Genomic DNA, 17,806 nt, shown 5'->3' with positions numbered 1-17,806 from the left:
TATATTTAAAATAGATAGCCAACCAGGACCTACTGCATAGCACAGGGAACTCTGCCCAATATTCTGTAATAACCTAAATGGGAAAAGAATTTGAAAAAGAATAGAGACTTGGATATGTGTTACTGAATCACTTTGAAGTACACATGAAATGAACACAGCATTGTTAATTAATAATACTCCAATGCAAAACACAAATTTTTTAAATATATGAGCTTTGATGCTTTTAGTATGGGACAACTAATGAGTAGCTTTGTGAATCTGAATTGTGGCACCATGAAGCAGTAAGGCAGTAAGATACATTTAGATTTGGAGGAGAGATGGCAACCACAACTAGTGGGTATGCTCGGGCAGGGCTGGAAGAGCAAGCTGTCTCCTAAGACGTGGAGACTTGTGTCTGTCCCTGAAGAGCCAGGCAGATTGAAGAGCCATGTGACTACTGCCCCACCATTCTCACCCGCCTCTATTTGCACAGGAAGCCTGTCTCTAAGTTACAAGGTGGCTTCCTTTATATGAAATTGCCAGGTGAGAGTCAGGAGACGCCCTAGGAACATGATCTCAAAGCTGGACAGATCACTCCTTCTTCTTCAGGTGTGATGACATGATAGAATCTGTCCACACTGCATCGCCTGGGAAATGGGGCTGGAAGGACGCTGGTGCTGGGGTTTCTTTGACAGGAATGCCAACCTGTCATGTCGGCTCCAGTGTCAGGATACAAATAGCTGTAATGAGGCCGTCAACCGAGCTTAGTGAGTCCTGCCCGGTGATGAAATGTGCTAGCAATAGGCAGGGTCTGAAGGTGATTTGGGCCTGACAGCTCAGTCTCCAAACCACATTTTCCATGTCTCAGGAAAATGAACACCATGTCCACTGCATATGGTTTTAGCAATTAGACCTTTACTAATACCGCAGAGCAGCTGGAACTAGAAATAGTCTCAAGTGCTCACATTCTTTCAACATACAAATTTCCAGAGTGGTGTCAGCTGCAGAGGCCAGGTTTATTCATCTTGGGCCAAAATTCTCATACTCTTGACCCCAGGTTTTGGGGCCTGAACTTTGTGGCCCTGTGAAAATATGGTTGCAAAGTGCCGCTCTGGGGAATCAGATCTTCCTCATAAAAGTAAGTGTATTCTCCCCCCATGCCTTTGTTTCCCCCATTGTGAGTGGTTTGCCTTTTAGAAAGGAACTCCCCTTCCTGTGTTGGGGTTTCATTTCTCCCCCATAGGAGTGCTATTGCTCATAACGCTCTTCCTCTAGGCCTCACCCATATCCCACCAAGGTTTCTCCCTGGTGGGGAGAATTGGTCTAACCCAATAGCCTACCCAATGAGACCCTTCTGTGGTTCTGCCTCAATTTCCCCCAGGGATGCCCTTACCTGAGGGTGCAGAGATGATTTCCATTAGAGAACCACTCTGGGTACATGCAACTTCTTTCTTGAATGCCCTACATCTACTCACTTCCTTTGGTGCCATCTGTTGTATCCCAATTTATATTCACTGCATGAAATAAAGGGCTTCCCTCAGATGATAAAGAACCCACCTGCCAACAGAGGAGAAGCAGGTTCAATCCCTGGATTGGGAAGATCTCCTGGAGAAGAGAATGGCAACCCACTCCAGTATTCTTGCCTGGAGAATCCCATGAACAGAGGACCCTGGTGAGCTACAGTCCATGGGGTCACAAAGAGTTACCTTCTGAGTGTCCTGGTCATTCCAGATCATTCTTTCCCCCATATTAATCCAAAGAAATAAAGGAGGGAGTTGTGAAATTAACTCTTCTCCCTGACAAAGAATGAAGACTACTTACACTTCAAGAATGAGATTCAATGTCACCTCCTCCAGAAAGTGTCTCCATTTATTTTCTCCTCTCCTGTGAAATCCTGTCATGTTAAGTACAGTTATCCCTTGATATCCTCAGGGGATTGGTTCTAGGACCACTTCCCATACCCAAATCTGCAGATACTCAGTTCAGTTCAGTCATTCAGTGGTGTCTGACTCTTTGCGACCCCATGAACTGCAGCACGCCAGCCCTCCCTATCCATCAGCAACTGCTGGAGTCTACCCAAACCCATGTCCATTGAGTCGGTGATGCCATCCAACCATCTCATCCTCTGTCATCCCCTTCTCCTGCCGTCAATCTTTCCCAGCATCAGGGTCTTTTCCAATGAGTCAATTCTTCACATCAGGTAGCCAAAGTATTGGAGTTTCAGCTTCAACATCAGTCCTTCCAATGAACATCCAGGACTAATCTCCTTTAAAATAGACTGGTTGGATCTCCTTGCTGTCCAAGGGACTCTCAAGTATCTTCTCCAACACCACAGTTAAAAATCATCAATTTGATGCTCAGCTTTCTTTATAGTCCTACTCTCACATCCATACATGACCACTGGAAAAATCATGGCCTTGACTAGACGGACCTTGTTGACAAAGCAATGTCTCTGCTTTTTAATATGCTGTCTAGGTTGGTCATAATTTCTTCCAAGGAGTAGCATCTTTTAATTTCATGGCTGAAATCATCTTTTGGGAGCCCCCAAAAATAAAAGTCAGCCACTGTTTCCCCATCTATTTGCCATGAAGTGATGGGACCGGATGCCATGATCTTCGTTTTCTGAATGTTGAGCTTTAAGCCAAATTTTTCACTCTCTTCTTTCACTTTCATCAAGAGGCTCTTTAATTCTTCTTCACTTTCTACCATAAGGGTGGTGTCATCTGCGTATCTGAAGTTATTGATATTTCTCCTGGAAATCTTGATTCCAGCTTGTGCTTCATCCAGCCCAGTGTTTCTCATGATGTACTCTGCATAGAAGTTAAATAAGCAGGGTGACAATATACAGCCTTGATGTACTCCTTTTCCTATTTGGAACCAGTCTGTTGTTCCATGTCCAGTTCTAACTGTTGCTTCTTGACCTGCATACAGATTTCTCAGGAGGTAGGTAAGGTGGTCTGATATTCCCATCTCTTTCAGAATTTCCCACAGTTTATTGTGATCCACACAGTCAAAGGCTTTGGCATAGTCAATAAAGCAGAAATAGATGTTTTTCTGGAACTCTCTTGCTTTTTTCGATGATCCAGCGGATGTTGGCAATTTGGTCTCTCTTACATAAAATGTCATAATTTGCATATAACCTTAAAACCTCCTGTATACTTTAAATCACCTCTAGATTACTTATAACACCTAAAGCAATGTAAATTTTGTGTAAATAGTTGAAAATACAATGTAAATACTATGTGAAATATTGCCAAAGTGCAGAAAATTCAAGTTTTGCTTTTTGGAATTTTCTGGATTCTTTTTTCGGAATATTTTTTACTGTGGTAGGTTGAATCTGTGAATATAGAACCCACGGGGTTACCATATTCAAATACTTCTCAAAAAGTGCGAGAGAGAGAGAGCCCTGGAAAAGCTTCTTTCCTCACAGACCTCTGAAGGAACCGACCCCACGCAGACCTTAATCTCAGTCTTCTAGCCACCAAATCTGTGAGACCACAGATTCCTCCTGTGTAAGCCTCAGGCTTCCCAGTTTGTAGTCCTTCCTTACGGCACTTCTAGGAAACTAGTACAGGTGTACTAAGAGACCTTCTGTTTTCCACAATTTTTCCCTAAAATGTTTAAAATAGAAAAGTATAAAGAAGAAAATAAGCCAGAAGAAAAAAAAAATGGTTTTCAGTTACCCTGCACAGAAAACTCCTGCTGTGTATGTATGTAGAATGCATTATCCCGTTGGCTTCCCTGGTGGCTCAGTTGGTAAAGAATCTGCCTGCAATGCAGGAGACCTGGGTTAGATCCCTGTGTTGGGAAGATCCCCTGGAGAAGGAAATGGCAACCCACTCCAGTATTCTTGTCTAGAAAATCCCATGGACAGAGGAGCATGGCAGGCTCTAGTCTATGGGGTCACAAGAGTTAGACAAGATTCAGTGGACTAAATCACCACCACCATTCAGTTATATATATAATTTTCTGTTCTCTATATAATATAGATTATATATAACATGTATAATCCCAATATACTATATAGTACATATGTTATACATATGTATGCATACATACATACACATAAGTATATGACATTCATATATACATGTATGTATGGAATATTTCCCCACTCCAGTACTCTTGCCTGGAAAATCCCATGGATGGAGAAGCCTGGTGGGCTGCAGTCCATGGGGTTGCTAAGAGTCGGGCACGACTGAGCGACTTCACTTTCACTTTTTACTTTCACGCATTTGAGAAGGAAATGGCAACCCACTCCAGTGTTCTTGCCCGGAGAATCCCAGGGACAGGGGAGCCTGGTGGGCTGCCGTCTATGGGGTCACACAGAGCCGGACACGACTGAAGTGACTTAGCAGCAGCATCAGCATGGAATATTTGTTCTGAATTACCCAATTCAGATACTTCAAAATAGTTTCAAAAAAAAGAAAGAAGGAAAAAGAAAGGTTTTACTCCTTAGTCCCTTGTGCATGTCTGTTAATAACCACTGTGAACACTTAACCACCGATTCTCCCCATTCTCCAATTGTTTCTACTAACAACTATACATTGATCTATCTTCTTAAAATTTATGCAGAAGAAATCATATTTCATGCACCCTTCTTTCCCTTTCTGTTGTCTTTAAATGACATATTGGTTGTATATTTTTGAGATTAGTTGTTTGTCAGTTGCTTCATTTGCTATTATTTTCTGCCATTCTGAAGGCTGCCTTTTCACCTTGCTAATAGTTTCCTTTGATGTGCAGAAGCTTTTAAGTTTAATTAGGTCCCATTTGTTTATTTTTGCTTTTATTTCCAATATTCTGGGAGGTGGGTCATAGAGGATCCTGCTGTGATATATGTCAGAGAGTGTTTTGCCTATGTTCTCCTCTAGGAGTTTTATAGTTTCTGGTCTTACGTTTAGATCTTTAATCCATTTTGAGTTTATTTTTGTGTATGGTGTTAGAAAGTGTTCTAGTTTCATTCTTTTACAAGTGGTTGACCAGATTTCCCAGCACCACTTGTTAAAGAGATTGTCTTTAGTCCGTTGTATATTCTTGCCTCCTTTGTCAAAGATAAGGTGTCCATATGTGCGTGGATTTATCTCTGGGCTTTCTATTTTGTTCCATTGATCTATATTTCTGTCTTTGTGCCAGTACCATACTGTCTTGATAACTGTGGCTTTGTAGTAGAGCCTGAAGTCAGGTAGGTTGATTCCTCCAGTTCCATTCTTCTTTCTCAAGATAGCTTTGGCTATTCGAGGTTTTTTGTATTTCCATACAAATTGTGAAATTATTTGTTCTAGCTCTGTGAAGAATACCGTTGGTAGCTTGATAGGGATTGCATTGAATCTATAAATTGCTTCGGGTAAAATATACAAGCAACTCCTACAGCTCAACTCCAGAAAAATAAACGACCCAATCAAAAAATGGGCCAAAGAACTAAAGAGACATTTCTCCAAAGAAGACATACAGATGGCTAACAAACACATGAAAAGATGCTCAACATCACTCATTATCAGAGAAATGCAAATCAAAACCACTATGAGGTACCATTTCACACCAGTCAGAATGGCTGCGATCCAAAAGTCTACAAGCAATAAATGCTAGAGAGGGTGTGGAGAAAAGGGAACCATCTTACACTGTTGGTGGGAATGCAAACTAGTACAGCCACTATGGAGAACAGTGTGGAGATTCCTTAAAAAACTGGAAATAGAACTGCCTTATGATCCAGCAATCCCACTGCTGGGCATACACACTGAGGAAACCAGAAGGGAAAGAGACATGTGTACCCCAATGTTCATCGCAGCACTGTTTATAATAACCAGGACATGGAAGCAACCTAGATGTCCATCAGCAGATGAATGGATAAGAAAGCAGTGGTACATATACACAATGGAGTATTACTCAGCCATTAAAAAGAATACATTTGAATCAGTTCTAATGAGGTGGATGAAACTGGAGCCTATTATACAGAGTGAAGTAAGCCAGAAAGAAAAACACCAATACAGTATACTAACGCATATATATGGAATTTAGAAAGATGCTAACAATAACCCTGTGTACGAGATAGCAAAAGAGACACTGATGTATAGAACAGTCTTATGGACTCTGTGGGAGAGGGAGAGGGTGGGAAGATTTGGGAGAATGGCATTGAAATATGTATAATATCATATACGAAATGAGTTGCCAGTCCAGGTTCGATGCACGATACTGGATGCTTGGGGCTAGTGCACTGGGACGACCCAGAGGGATGGTTTGGGGAGGGAGGAGGGAGGAGGGTTCAGGATGGGGAACACATGTATACCTGTGGCAGATTCATTTTGATATTTGGCAAAACTAATACAATTTGTAAAGTTTAAAAATAAAATAAAATTTAAATAAATAAATACCCACAAAAAAATAAATAAATGACATGTTGGAAACCCACTCATATCGGCACACACTGAACATCCTTATTTCTTTATGGCTGCACCATGTTCTGCCAAGTGGATGTGCATTGATTCGTGTAACCACAACTCCCAAGAGCCTGGACTTTCTGCTCTCCTAGGGTGGGTTAGGAATGTGTGGGAGTACCTTAGGAGCTGGTAGGACAAGGGAATGGTACGGAGAATGGAAGCGTGTTCCCTGAAGTGACACAGAGAACTAACAGAAATGGTTCTAGCTGTTAGGGCTGTCAAGACATTTTCTATAATTCTGTGATCATTTGTCACCAAAACAAGGTAAGGATGTCACTTCTGTAGGGGAAACACCTCGTAGCTGTGCATTTACAAAAAAAGAACAAACACAAAATTTGGACACAGAAGTTCCTAACCTGTTTACAGCTCTTACAGATAAAGAGTTTTAGTGAGTTAAACACGTATGTTAAATGTACAAAAATGCAACAAGTTCCAAATAGTTGTAAAAGTAATTGATTGACATCAGGAGAACTAGAAATGTAATAACAGAATTTAAATAAAACTTTTACGTAATTGACAAATGGGAATAAAAAATGAGTATTTTGACTTAGTAAGAGCTACTACTGTTGCCCCCATTTGTATCCACAGGGGTCTAGATTTTTTGTTCTTGCTATTAGCTGTTATAATCCCTAAAACTAAGTTTCAAAATAAGCCAAACATGTAACCAGATCTTCCTATTGCTTTATTTTAGAGCATGTTAAATCAAGTGTCAATCAAGATATTTAAAACCAATGAAGCATATATTTATCCATACTTAATTACTTAAAGTATTATTAATTGTAACTATTAATTTAGTAAAAGAAAAATGCTTTTTATATATTCAGACAAATTTAGCTTTTAAATTATTTCTTTCATGTATGCAGTCTGTTTGTATTTTATATATGTTGTATTTTGTACATGCTGCTGCTGCTGCTAAGTCGCTTCAGTCGTGTCCAACTCTGTGCAACCCCATAGATGGCAGCCCACTAGGCTCCTCTGTCCCTGGGATTCTCCAGGCAAGAATACTGGAGTGGGTTGCCATTTCCTTCTCCAATGCGTGAAAGTGAAGTCGCTCAGTCATGCCCGACTCTTAGCGACCCCATGGACTTGAGCCTACCAGGCTCCTCCGTCCATGGGATTTTCCAGGCAAGAGTACTGGAGTGGGGTGCCATTGCCTTCTCCGATTGTGTACATACTAGTACATTAATACATATAAACTTACTAATACACACAGTAATATATGGGGCTTCTCCAGTGGCTCAGCAGTTAAAAAAGAATCCGCCTGCAATGCAGGAGATGTAGGGAACACAAGTTCAATCACTGGGTTAGGAAGATCCCCTGGAGGAGGAAATGGCAACCTATTTCAGTATGCTTGCCTGGAAAATGCCATGCACAGAGGAGCCTGGCAGTCTACAGTCCCTGGGGTCACAAACAATCAGACATGACTGAGGAGGACATTAATATATATTATGTGTATTTATATATTACACACACACTAGAGGGGTGGAATCAAAATTGGTTTTATTTATAAGGTTGCAAAATCAAAAACTGTTTGGGAAACCATAAAGTAAACTGCTGGCTAATTTATTAATAGCAATAACAGAAAACTAATAAAAAAATGACTTCAAAATGCTGAAGGAAAATAAATGACCCTTTAGGATTTTATTCTCAGCTAAACTAAAATTCAAGAGTGAAAGCAAACTAGACATCGTCAGGTAAGCAAAGGTTGAAATAATGGCCAGTTCACAGGCCCCCTGCTGAAAGAATTCTGAAATCCCTCCTTCTCTGAGAGAAATCATGGGAAGCCAGAGCCAAAGGCAAATGGAGTGACTGATAAATAACTGTGGAAGTCTAAATGAACAATGATCACCAACCAACATAATGATGCTTTGCTTGGGGGATTATAAAAACTAAAATACTAGACAAAATATAATACTAGACAAAAGCATATAATACAAGAAAGAATGGTTAGAATGAAAGGAGGCAGGCAATGCTCAGGAGGCAGGTGAAGATACTGATTCACTTGAGGTTTCATTATGTTGAAATTCTGGTGTGAAGATGACAGCAAAAACTGGTGTTTTCTGCATCCCAAAGCATCAAGAAGAATGAAAACTAAAAGTTGACCTCCAGTTTTAGCAAAACAGGGAGACAGCTAAAAGTTGAGTCATAAAATAAGTGGAAATGCTCCCCCAAAGCTGTGGGCCGCAAGCAATGGGGTACATGAGTGGAATCATAAAGAGTATTAGTGGCTGCAAATCTCAATAAAAGTGAACAAAAGCTTCTCAGAGGTACAGTCTAAATCTTAATCCTAGAACAGTGGGAATGTGTATGGGCAATGATGGCAGAATCCTCTGGACTGGTTTAGTTCCCAGAGGAAGGAGTGGAAACAAAGGAAGAATTACTATACAGATAGGCCAAGAATTGTCCATCAGAAAGATCAAAATGTTCTGAAATTGTTGACTTTTAAGATGATAGTCTCAAAATATATGAACCAGAAATGACCATAATGGCAAAAATAAAATCAAGAAATCCACAATCATAATGAGATATTTTAACACAATGCTCAATTTTAAATAGCTCAAGCAAACAAAATAATTAGTAAACTTACAATGCTTTTGAATTGTGCTGAAGAAGACTCTTAAGAGTCCCTCAGACTGCAAAGAGATCCAACCAGTCAATCCTAAAGGACATCAACCCTGAATATTCATTGGAAGGACTGATACTGAAGCTGAAGCGCCAATACTTTGGCCACCTGATGCGAAGAACCAACTTTTTGGAAAAGACCCTGATGCTGGAAAAGATTGAAAGCAGGAAGAGAAGAGGGTAGCAGAGGATGAGATGGTTAGAGAGCATCATCAATCCAGTGAACATGAATTTGAGCAAACTCTGGGAGATAATGGAGGACAGAGTAGTCTGGGCTTCTACAGTCCATGGGGTTGCAGAGTTGAACACAACTTAGCAACTGAACAACAAAATAAAAAATTTAAACAACACATTTAATAACTTCAACATGACATTTCCTATATCTAACAATTAGAGGGTACAGATTGAATTTATTTTTAAATGACCACATGCTTGACCACAAAGCAAGTATCTAACAGTAATAAATGAATCAATATCATACAGAACACATTCCCTTTCAAAATGCTACTAAACTGAAAGCAAATTACAAAAATGTAACTACAAAAAATGGAAGCAGATGCTTGGAAAATTTCAAATACTTCTGAACTATTAATAGGTTAAAATAGAAGTCATAAAGAAAAATTTAAAGTATCTAGAGTTGCATGATCAGGGAAAAACTGCATATCAAAACTGTGAGATGTAGCTAAATAAGTGCAATGAGAGAGAACATTATGGATGTGGCACAGTGGTAAAGAACCTGCCTGCCAATGAAGGAGATACAAAAAGATGTGGATTTGAACACTGGGTCAGGAAGATCCCCTGGAGTAGGAAATGGCTACCCACTCCAGTATTCTTGCCTGGATAATCCCATAGACAGAGGAGCCTACTGGGTTATAGTCCATGGAGTGGAAAAGTCGGACACAACTGAGCAACCAACGCTCTCTCTTACACTTCAGGTTGCTCAGTGGTAAAGAACCTGCCTGCCAATGCAAGAAGATACAGGAAACAGTGGGTTCAATCCCTGGGTTAGGGAGGTCCCTTGGAGAAGGAAATGGCAACCTACTCCAGCGTTATTGCCTGAAAAATCCCATGAACAGAGGAGCCTAGAGGACTATAGTCCATGGGGTCCAAAGAGTCAGAGACACACATATACACACATACTAAACCCCAAAAGAAGAAAGTTTGAGGAATAATGAACACATCTAATTAAAGAAGTCAGAAAAAATCACGTGTGAACCCAAGAAAAGACAAAGGAGAGAAGATACAGATAAGGACACAAATTAATGAAGTAGAAAAACAAACAACTGAGGCAGCCAATAAAGGCAAAAGATCAGGAGGAAAAGGAAGATGATATAAATGAACCATTCTGGGAAAGAAAAAATAAAAAGATGTAACCATAGACATAATAAATATTTACCAAGGCATGGGACTACTATGTTTGACTTTATTATAATAATACTGATATTTTAGGTGAAATGGAAACACATCTAGAAAATATAACTCAAAAAAAAAGAAAAGAAAAATGGAATGGACATATGGCCTTTTAAGTATTTAATTAGCAATTTAAAAATCTATCCCCCCCGCCCCCCGCAAAAAAAGAGTTGACACCTCAGGGAGTTTTATGGGTAAATTTTTCCCCAACTTTCAAGGAAAATTGAATTACTATCTTTTGCAATCTGTTCCAGAAAAAATAAAAATAAAAAAGAGAGAGAGAGAAATGTTTTCCAACTCATTATGTGATAATAATATAAACTTGACAACAGAAATTGGAAGAAACATTACAAAGAAACACAAAATATAGGAGAATTTCATTTGTTAAAAAATATATACAATTTTGAAATCAAACATTAGCAAACTGAACCTAGCAGTGTTAAAATAATACATCATAATCATGTTGGGTTACTCAAAGAATGAAAACTTAAAAATAGACTACAATAGGAAAGCTATTCATGTAATTTGCTGCACACATGATGAATAAGAAATAACATGTGATCACCTCAAAAGATGCAAAAAATATATTAATAAAGTTCAATACCTATTTATAAGCAAATTCCCTTAGCATACTAGGAATAAAAAGAATAACCCAGTAAACTTCATCTACTATTAATCTATAGTGGAAATTTTACTCAACACATCTCTAAAATAATTTCACTCATGTTCAGGAAGGAGACAAGGATAACTATTCTCAAAAGTCCTTATTCACTGGTACTTTTAAAGTACTATCCGATGAAGTAATGACAATAAGAAGAAATAAAATTAATGAAGATTCACAATGAAAAATGAGTATCATTATTTATGGATATTATCTTCAAAATTTCAAGAGAAGAGAATAGGCAACTATTAGAAGAAATAAGGAAATTAACAAGTTATCTAATTTAAAATGGATTTTAAAAAATGGTTCCTGAATATCCGCAACAAATGTTTGTGTGTACGGTGTTAAGTCTTCAGTTGTTTCTGACGCTATGGACTGTAGCCTGCCAGGCCCCCCTGTCCCTGGGATTCTCTCGGCAAGAATACTGGAGTGGTTGCCATGCCCTCCTCCAAAGGATCTTCCTGGCCCAGGGATGGAACCCGCCTCTCAGTCTCCTGCATTGGCAGGTGGGTTCTTTACCACTAGCACTGCCTGGGAAGCCCACAACAAATTTAGAAAACACAATTTTCAAAAAGATACTATTTATGGTATTCGTGAGCACTATAAAAACTCCACAATACAGCTAACAAAAATGTATACAGTCTTTATAGGGAAATGTATAAATCTATTAAATAATATAAACATATCATTTATCAAGAAGGCCTATGTAGAAAGATGTATTTCTGACTGGGAAGACTCCATTTTATACAAATGGCCGCATTTCCTCCTATTAATCTATCGTGATGCACTACTGTTATCGATTCCAATAGCATTTTTCATAGGAATCAAATAGCTAATCCTAAATAGTGAAAGAATAATGACTAATGGAAGTCAAAACAAATCTGAGTCTATAATCAACAGTGTTGTATTATATATCTGAAATTGCTGAGAGTAAATCTTAAATATTTCAACACACACACACAAATGGTAGCTATGTGAGGTGACGGATGTGGTAACTAACATTATTGTGGTAATCATTTGACTATATGTGTATATACACACACATATATATGTAATCATCATGTTGTACAACTTAAAAATATTATCAATTATATCTCAGTAAAGCTGGAAAACAAAACAAAAAAAAAAAGACAAATTTGAGGACAAAGAATGAGGGACTCACTATATCAACTGCTAAGTGTAGTTATTAGCTATAAAAATGTTAAAATTACTTTATAGCACAGGGATAAACAAATGGACCAAGAGAATGATATAGAGAGTCTAAGAACTGACCCATTTATGCATGGGAACTTGTATCTAACAGAAATGGCATTTCAAACACTGAGAAAGGCTGGACTATCCTTACGAAGTGCTGAAACACTCAACTTTCTATTTGGAAAAAGATAAAATTAGATTCCTACTTCACCATATAAGCAAAAGTAAATTCCAGATGGACAAAAATTTAAATGCGAAGAGCAAAATTTTAGAATTTTAAAGAAACAATATGGGAGAATATCTTGGATATAGAATCATGAACAGATTTCTTAAATAAATAACAAATATCCCCAAATCTTTAAAAGATCTATGATTTTGATTACATTAAGTTTTAGAAATTATTTATAACAGAGGATATCATAAACAAAATAAAAAGGCTAGATACAGTTCAGGAGAAGATATTTGCAATTCAAATAATAACCAGAGTAAATAAAGGACAGTTATAAATGTATAAGAAAAGGATAAACCAGCATTTTCAAAGGAGCAAAAGATTAGAACTAGTCTCTCCCTTTCTCTCTCTCTCTCTCACTCACACACACACACACATACATGCAGACACATTCCTGGCTAGCAAACATATAAAAGTGCTTAAGCCTATATATAATCAGGGAAATGTAAATTAAGACAATAAAATGCCTTTACATCTGTCAGACTGGAAAAACTTAAGTCTCACAAAGGATGGTGAGGATGTAGGAAAATAGAAATTTGGAATCTGGTAGGAATGTGAATTGGTATAACCACTTGGGAGGCAATTTGTCAATATCAAGGAAAGGAAAGCATATATTCCCTGCTACTTACCAATTCCACTCCTGGGTATTGGCACTAAAGAAACTATGCACAGGTGCACAAAGATACATGCAGAGGCACGTTCACACCAACAACCACAGCAAAGCAACTGACTGTCCCTCGGAAGGAAAATGGAGAAATTGTGGTATGCTCAGCTGTGGTTGTGAACAGTATGAAAAGGCAAAATGATAGGATTCTGAAGGAGGAACTCCCCAGGTCGGTAGGTGCCCCATATGCTACTGGAGATCAGTGGAGAAATAACTCCAGAAAGAATGAAGGGATGGACCCAAAGCAAAAACAATACTCAGTTGTGGATGTGACTGGTGATAGAAGCAAGGTCCGATGCTGTAAAGAGCAATATTGCATAGGAACCTGGAATGTTAGGTCCATGAATCAAGGCAAAATGGAAGTGGTCAAACAAGAGATGGCAAGAGTGAATGTCGACATTCTAGGAATCAGCGAACTCAAATGGATTGGAATGGGTGAATTTAACTCAGATGACCATTATATCTACTACTGTGGGCAGGAATCCCTTAGAAGAAATGGAGTAGCCATCATGGTCAACAAAAGAATCTGAAATGCAGTACTTGGATGCAATCTCAAAAACGACAGAATGATCTCTGTTCATTTCCAAGGCAAACCATTCAATATCACAGTAATCCAAGCCTATGTCCCAACCGGTAACACTGAAAAAGCTGAAGTTGAACAGTTCTATGAAGACCTACAAGACCTTTTAGAACTAACACCCAAAAAAGATGTCCTTTTCATTATAGGGGACTGGAATGCAAAAGTAGGAAGGCAAGAAACACCTAGGGTAACAGGCAAATTTGGCCTTGGAATATGGAATGTAGCAGGGCAAAGGCTAATAGAGTTTTGCCAAGAGAATGCACTGGTCATAGCAAACACCCTCTTCCAACAACACAAGAGAAGACTCTACACATGGACATCACCAGATGGTCAACACCGAAGTCAGACTGATTATATTCTTTGCAGCCAAAGATGGAGAAGCCCTATACAGTCAGCAAAAACAAGACTGGGAGATGACTGTGGCTCAGATCATGAGCCCCTTATTGCCAAATCCAGACTTAAATTAAAGAAGGTGGGAAAACCACTAGACCATTCAGCTATGAGCTAAATCAAATCCCTTATGATTATACAGTGGAAGTGAGAAATAGATTTAAGGGCCTAGATCTGATAGATAGAGTGCCTGATGAACTACGGACAGAGGTTCATGACATTGTACGAGAGACAGAGATCAAGACCATTCCCATGGAAAAGAAATGCAAAAAAGCAAAATGGCTGTCTGGGGAGGCCTTACAAATAGCTGTGAAAAGAAGAGAAGCGAAAAGCAAAGGAGCAAAGGAAAGATATAAACATCTGAATGCAGAGTTCCAAAGAATAGCAAGGAGAGATAAGAAAGCCTTCCTCAATGCAAAGAAATAGAGGAAAACAACACAATGGGAAAGACTAGAGATCTCTTCAAGAAAATTAGAGATACCAAGAGAATATTTCATGCAAAGATGGGCTTGATAAAGGACAGAAATGGTATGGACCTAACAGAAGCAGAAGATATTAAGAAGAGGTGACAAGAATACACAGAAGAACTGTACAAAAAAGATCTTCATGACCAGGATAATCACAATGGTGTGATCACTCACCTAGAGCCAGACATCCTGGAATGTGAAGCCAAGTGGGCCTTAGAAAGCATCACTACGAACAAAGCTAGTGGAGGTGATGGAATTTCAGTTGAGCTATTTCAAACCCTGGAAGATGATGCTGTGAAAGTGCTGCACTCAATATGCCAGCAAATTTGGAAAACTCAGCAGTGGCCACAGGACTGGAAAAGGTCAGTTTTCATTCCAATCCCAAAGAAAGGCAATGCCAAAGCATGCTCAAACTACCACACAATTGCACTCATCTCACATGCTAGTAAAGTAATGCTCAAAATTCTCCAAGCCAGGCTTCAGCAATACGTGAACCGTGAACTTCCAGATGTTCAAGCTGGTTTTAGAAAAGGCAGAGGACCCAGAGATCAAATTGCCAACATCTGCTGGATCATGGAAAAAGCAAGAGAGTTCCAGAAAAACATCTATTTCTGCTTTATTGACTATGCCAAAGTCTTTGACTGTGTGGATCACAATAAACTGTGGAAAATTCTGGAAGAAATGGGAATACCAGACCACCTGACCTGCCTCTTGAGAAACCTATATCCATATCAGGAAGCAACAGTTAGAACTGGACATGGAACAACAGACTGGTTCCAAATAGGGAAAGGAGTACGTCAAGGCTGTATATTGTCACCCTGCTTATTTAACTTCTATGCAGAGTACATCATGAGAAACTCTGGGCTGGAAGAAGCACAAGCTGGAATCAAGATTGCCAGGAGAAATATCAATAACCTTAGATATGAAGATGACACCACCCTTATGGCAGAAAGTAAAGAGGAACTAAAAAAATCTCTTGATGAAAGTGAAAGAGGAGAGTAAAAAAGTTGACTTAAAGCTCAGTATTCAGAAAACTAAGATCATGGCATCTGGTCCCATCACTTCACGGGAAATAGATGGGGAAACAGTGGAAACAGTGTCAGACTTTATTTTTTTGGGCTCCAAAATCACTGCAGATGGTGATTGCAGCCATGAAATTAAAAGACGCTTACTCCTTTAAGGAAAGTTATGACAAACGTAGATAGCATATTGAAAAGCAGAGACTAGTTTGCCAACAATGGTCCGTCTACTCAAGGCTATGGTTTTTCCAGTGGTCATGTATGGATGTGAAAGTTGGACTGTGAAGAAAGCTGAAAAAAAAAAAAAAAAAGAAAGTTGAGCGCTGAAGAATTGATGGTTTTTAACTGTGGTGTTGGAGAAGACTCTTGAGAGTCCCTTGGACTGCAAGGAGATCCAACCAGTCCATCCTAAAGGAGATCAGTACTGGGTGTTCACTGGAAGGACTGATGCTAAAGCTGAAACTCCAGTACTTTGGCCACCTCATGCGAAGAGTTGACTCATTGGAAAAGACTCTGATACTGGGAGGGATTGGGAGCAGGAGGAGAAGGGGACCACAGAGGATGAGATGGCTGGATGGCATCACCGACTCGATGGACATGAGTTTGGGTGAACTCCAGGAGTTGGTGATGGACAGGGAGGCCTGGCGTGCTGTGATTCATGGGATTGCAAAGAGTCGGACACAACTAAGCGACTGAACTGAACTCAACTGAAGCTGTGGTTAGAATGAATGAATGAGGTATATACTGTATCCTTACAAGTTGACCAAATGTCTGAAATAAATCCTCAAGTAAGAAAAGCAAGATGCAAAAGAATACAGACGATATGATTCCATTTAAGTAAATTCTGAATGTACATAAAATGATAGTAATTGTTGTTTTGGACCTACAGATGCTTAGTAGAAGTCCAGAATCAAACACGGGATCAACATGTATCAACTGGAGGCAGAGATACCTCTACAGAGGGAAGAAGGGAAGGGATAAGAGTGAAGGGGGAGTACAGACAGTGGGTAGTTACATATAGTTTTTTAATCTGGCTTCTGTTATAAGTGGTCTAAAGTAAATGGGAAAATGTTAAAAGCTATTTAATCTGGATGGAGGGCATATGGTGGTCTTTTTTTTTTTCTACCCTGTCAATATGTTTGACATAGTTCTTAACTGTAAAAAATAAAATATAGAAACATTTTAAAAAATCTGAGAACCAGAATTCAAGTCTTTTCCCTCTGAATTTTCTTCAATACAATTTTATACAACAAACATTTATGCGTATTCCTGGGCTAAGTATAGGCAAGTCAGTTGTCAGAGACATGTAGTCCCAAAGTCAAAGACAACATGTCCTAATGAGGATAACAGTAATAATGATTCCTTAGCTTTTTTTTTTTGCTATTGTTTGGTACCTGCCACTGAGGGAAACAAATGTGGCTTTTCATTTGAGCTAAATATAAATGCAACAAGGAAAGGCCCATCTGAAGGGCTTTCCCCAGGGCCACACGCTTGGCTGTCAGGTCTACAGATGACAGTCACAAGCTCCCTCTGATTGCCGAGGTGTCACGGGATGGCAGCGCCTGTCTGTGCACGTGATGTAACCAGGGCCGCTGTGATTCCAGGTGGTTCACAGGCTTCCACGGAGGCCATGTACTCCCAGGATGACCCCAGATGATCGGTTTACTGGGAGAGAGAGGGAAAAAACGAGCTCACTATGCACATAGTAAAAGGATCAGTGACTAACAAGGTTTGGGGGGACCCGGAGGAAGATAAACAGGCAGAGCACAGAGGGTTTTCTCGGGCAATGAAACTACTCTGTGATACTACAATGGTGGATACATGTCTGTTACACATACAAACCTATAGAATGCAGAGCAGCAAGAGTGAACCCTAATGCAGACTATGGACTCTGGGTGACCTAATTTATCAGTGTAGGTTCACTGATTGCAACAAATGTAGCACTCTAGTGGGGCATGTTGATTAAAGCTAGTGGAGGTGATGGAATTCCAGTTGAGCTATTCCAAATCCTGAAAGATGATGCTGTGAAAGTGCTGCGCTCAATATGCCAGCAAATTTGGAAAACTCAGCAGTGGCCACAGGACTGGAAAAGGTCAGTTTTCATTCCAATCCCAAAGAAAGGCAATGCCAAAGAATGCTCAAACTACTGCACAACTG

The 17,806-nt window shown here is 39.4% G+C and overlaps 1 long non-coding RNA gene across 7 annotated transcripts in view; it reads right to left on the bottom strand.

Annotated features, from left to right (window-relative positions):
* Positions 1–17,806, bottom strand: part of LOC147344031 (uncharacterized) — a 104,731-nt gene that overhangs the window by 68,268 nt on the left and 18,657 nt on the right. For 2 of the 7 annotated variants that reach the window (XR_015155616.1, XR_015155615.1), the window contains one exon: positions 16,175–17,314. The exons of the other annotated variants lie outside the window; for them this stretch is intronic. This is a non-coding gene — a long non-coding RNA (uncharacterized LOC147344031). Of the gene's footprint in view, positions 1–16,174; positions 17,315–17,806 lie in introns of those variants that run through there. 7 annotated transcript variants of the gene reach the window in all.

This window comes from Bos grunniens, chromosome 26 (genome assembly GCF_055505025.1).
Source record: "Bos grunniens cultivar Pamir isolate PY7600 chromosome 26, Bosgru_T2T1.0, whole genome shotgun sequence".
In the NCBI taxonomy this organism is placed as follows: domain Eukaryota; kingdom Metazoa; phylum Chordata; class Mammalia; order Artiodactyla; family Bovidae; genus Bos; species Bos grunniens.
Note: the sequence above shows the minus strand (reverse complement) of the source record. Positions and strands in the feature narration are given on the sequence as shown.